This window comes from Cebus imitator, unplaced genomic scaffold, assembly GCF_001604975.1.
Source record: "Cebus imitator isolate Cc_AM_T3 unplaced genomic scaffold, Cebus_imitator-1.0 Scaffold323, whole genome shotgun sequence".
Classification (NCBI taxonomy): domain Eukaryota; kingdom Metazoa; phylum Chordata; class Mammalia; order Primates; family Cebidae; genus Cebus; species Cebus imitator.
The window spans coordinates 55,476-59,148 of NW_016107638.1; the positions used below are offsets into that span (position 1 = coordinate 55,476).

At 56.6% G+C, this 3,673-nt stretch overlaps 1 long non-coding RNA gene across 1 annotated transcript in view; it reads right to left on the reverse strand.

Moving 5' to 3' along the window:
- The window catches only part of LOC119467729, a 1,697-nt gene extending 530 nt beyond the window's left edge, over positions 1-1,167 (reverse strand). Inside the window, exon 1 of the long non-coding RNA XR_005196325.1 lies at positions 6-1,167. This is a non-coding gene — a long non-coding RNA (uncharacterized LOC119467729). The remainder of the gene's footprint in view (positions 1-5) is intronic.
- Between the last annotated feature and the right edge of the window lie 2,506 nt (positions 1,168-3,673).

The following is a 3,673-nucleotide window of genomic DNA, read 5'->3' on the forward strand; positions in this document are numbered from 1 at the left end:
CTCACCTGGAGATCCGGACTGAGGAAGGGGCTGTCAGCTCACCTGGAGATCCGGATTGAGGAAGGGGCTGTCAGCTCACCTGGAGATCCGGATTGAGGAAGGGGCCCACAGCTCATGGACACCTCCCTGCTTCTCACACTGGCTCCACTGAGCCCCCAACTCCTTCCTGCGCTGCCGTGGGCCCTGTAGGCATCTTTCCTGGCCAGGAGACCCTCAGCAGTGAGTCCAGAGCAAATGTCCAGGTCCACCCCGTGTGGAGGCTACTGGCCTCCCTGCCCCGAGCAGCCACGTGGGTGCTCCGAGTCCAGAGCCCATCGATGCCCCTTCTTCTGATTCCACCTGTCACCACCTGGGCCATGGCCTTAGTGAGGGGCCCTGCAGGTATCCCCTCGGGATATGCACTGGGGTGAGGGCGAGTCCAGCTGCCATCAGTTGCACCCCAGTGCTGAGGGTGTGGTCCAGCCAGCACCTGCTTCCAGGTGCCTGCCCTGACCCTGGCTGAGTTCAGGAAGGGGCCTCTTCCAAGTCCTCCCCTAGAAAGGGTGGCACCTTCCCGTTTCGACAGTCCTGAGAGGGCATCTTTTCCTTCTTTGCACACTTGCTGTTGTGCCCTGGCGGGCCATGCTGCCACTCCAGGGCCTGTCCTCTCTGTGTCCAGTCAGTGGCCATGCTGTCCATGCTGCATGCCCTGGGCTCTGCTGCACCTTGACTCTCCAGCCCCAACCTCAAAGGCTGCATGCTCGGGGACCTTAAGGGCTGAGCCTCCAAAGCTCTCTGGATCCTCTGCCTGACTGGGGGTCGCCTCTGCCACAGGAACACATCCCCCAGAGCAGCCTGTCCCTGGTGGGCTGGCCTCCTGACCCAGAAAGCAGGCCAGCCCCATGGCTTAAGATAGGACACTTCAAATTAAATTTCTCTGCCAGAGGCGCCTGGCTCCGACAGTGAGCTCTCATAATTGCTCATTTTGGGATCTGATCAGATATCTCCTTAACAAGAACCTGTGGATATAAAGTTAACAGAAAAAAATCATATTTGGCATTTCTGTGCTCTTCCCCGCCAAAGGCGCCGCGCCTCACGGCTTCCCGGTTTCCTGCAGCAGATTCGTGTTGCATTTCCTCCTTGTGACAGGCTTCGTGGGACCAGAGCTGCTGAGGAAGGAGATATTATGATTTTCCACCTCCGTGCTGTGCAGTTCAACAGGGTGCAAATGACAGTGGCTGGCTGGGGCGTGGCGGACTCGAAGGCAGAGGGCAGGCTGGAGACCAAGCGAGGGAGTCCGGTGGCCATGAGAGCCAACGTGGACAGGAGCTGGGGGTCACAGCTCTGTGGTCCCAGCTGGTCACCACCAGAGTCCAGAGTTGCCAAAACCTCATTTGTTCAAGAGCATCCTGGCACTGCATTCCCAGATGAGGCCCCTGATGTCCGCAGGTGGCCCTGGGTGGGACCCGCTGCCCTCCAGGACTCTGTCTGGCTCTTCCCACCCCACTCCACCCTCCCCAAGGTGACTGGGTCCCTGCGTCCAGCCTCTCTTGCGCATGTTTTTGAGTTGGGCTCCACCGATGGAGGCTCCCCCAGGATGCAGAGGAGGCTGGAGAGAGAGGCTGAGGCCAGGGTGTCGATTCCTCAGGCCTTCCCTGCATGGGGCAAGAGCTGGGACCCTCGGTCTCCAGGCCCAGCTTCTGTGGAATGCCGCGTGTGGCCTCCCTGGGACCAAGCAGCATGGCTCCGCCCTGCTCCTCAGGCCAGAGGTGGAGACCACGTCCACTGTGGGCCCTCCTCTCTGAGTTCCACGCCATCCTTGCTCGCCCCGCCCCAGTCAGCGCCTCTGCAAGGCATCTTTCTGTGAAGGCTTGAGTGAACTCTGGTTCCTGCCAGGGCACCAGCTGGAGCCTAGAATGAAAGCAAAGACACCACAAGCCTCTGAACCCTTCCCAGCCTGACAAGAAAACAGTTTCCCACTCAATTCATCCAAGCAAACGGCCTCTGCCCCTGGGCTGACCCTGCTCTTGAACCCAGCCCAAGGTCAGACAGCTCCCCCTTCCCCGACCCTCATGGCTGGGATGTGGCGTGTCCTGGGGCTAACAGGCGTCAGCTGTGGCCTCTCCTGGGGCTGGTGGGGGTCTGCAGGGGCTGAAGGTCACAGATGGCGAGGACTGGGGAACTGGGAGTGGGAACCCCGGGAGAGCCGGATCCTGGGAACCATGTCAAGTAGCATGGCGGTCATCAGGGAGCACGTGAGGGAGAAGAGGAGATGCCTTCTCCAGAGGAGAGGAGCTTGGGGCAGGCAGCTGCTCCATTCCCTTGGAGTGTGGGCTGGGCTGTGACCCTCAGGGTGGGGAAGCAGCAACCACCTGGGAGGCTCCAGCTCACAGCAGGGGCACGCGCCCAGCCAGCCACTGCCTGTGGCCTTGTTCACGGGCGATGCCGTGGCGCAGCCAGCACGTGCTCTTCTCCAGGGCCAGGAGGGTCCGGTGGATGTCATGGCCCCAGACAGCCCTGCTCTCAGCTGAGAGAGACACCTGCCATCCAGAAGGATGGGGGTTCTCCTCCTCAACACAGAAACCACACACGGCTTCACTGGCTGTGAACGTGGCACAAGCTTCCTGTGAAGAAAGAAAGAAAGTAAGCAGGGCAAAGACGAAGGCGTTCGCACGAAGTGGGCGTGTGCAGGGCAGCACGCCCTCCGTGCCCCACGGTTTGGGCATTCTGTTCATGCTTTTTCAGCTTTAACATTTTCTACATATTAATGTCATACATGTATTTTGAAACAAAATGAGTGCTAACGCACAGCAGTTCCTTTTGGAAAGTACTTAACATTGTGCTGTGTGCATTTCACGGTGACTGTGGACCTGCTGCGTGGTGCCATTTCACTGTGTGGGTCCCCACCCCGCCCTGTAAAGGGGCTGGGTCTGTTGTCACTGCTCCTCCAGCATAAACCAAAATGCAAACGACCATGATGGGGGCATGGGGGGAGGTGGAGGCAGGGACAGCTCCCACAGGTAGGCGAGGGTGGGGAAGCGAGGGTGGGACTGACTCGGGCCACTCTCTTAGCAGGAACAGCTCAGCGCTGCATGCCTGTGGGGCTTGGCCCTCATCTCAGGTCCCCTGAACCTGTCCTTGTAGGCTTTCTTCATGGAGCAAACATCTCCAAATATGAAAGCCTTTTGCACTTTCACCAAACTGCCCCCAGAAGCTTCAGGCAGTGGATACACTCCAGCCCCCAGAGGGCCCTGAGGGTCCATCTCCCAGACGCTCATTGGCATCAGCTATTGCAATTAGTTTTAGTCTTTTCTGACCCAATGAATACAAAATATTTTTGTTTTGCATATCTTTTTTGCATATCTTTTGTTTGCATATCTTGGGTAATCAGTGATGTTGCTTCCACTGTGGCTCCATTGTTTTTGTGTATCTTCTTTCGTGAATTTTTTATTCATGCCAATCTGTTGTATACAGATATCAGTTTTTCATATTGATTTGAATATGCTCTTTACATATTAAGGATACAAACTTGTTGTTTGTCATGTTGTCTTCAAATGCTTTCCTCCAGTTGCCTTACGATGTCTTGACGAAACACTCTGCATTCAGACTGTAAAGTCTGTGTGACTCCATCACCTATCTTTGGCTTATTTTCCACTGACATCATGCTTAAGAAGTTCTTTCTTACATTCAAGGT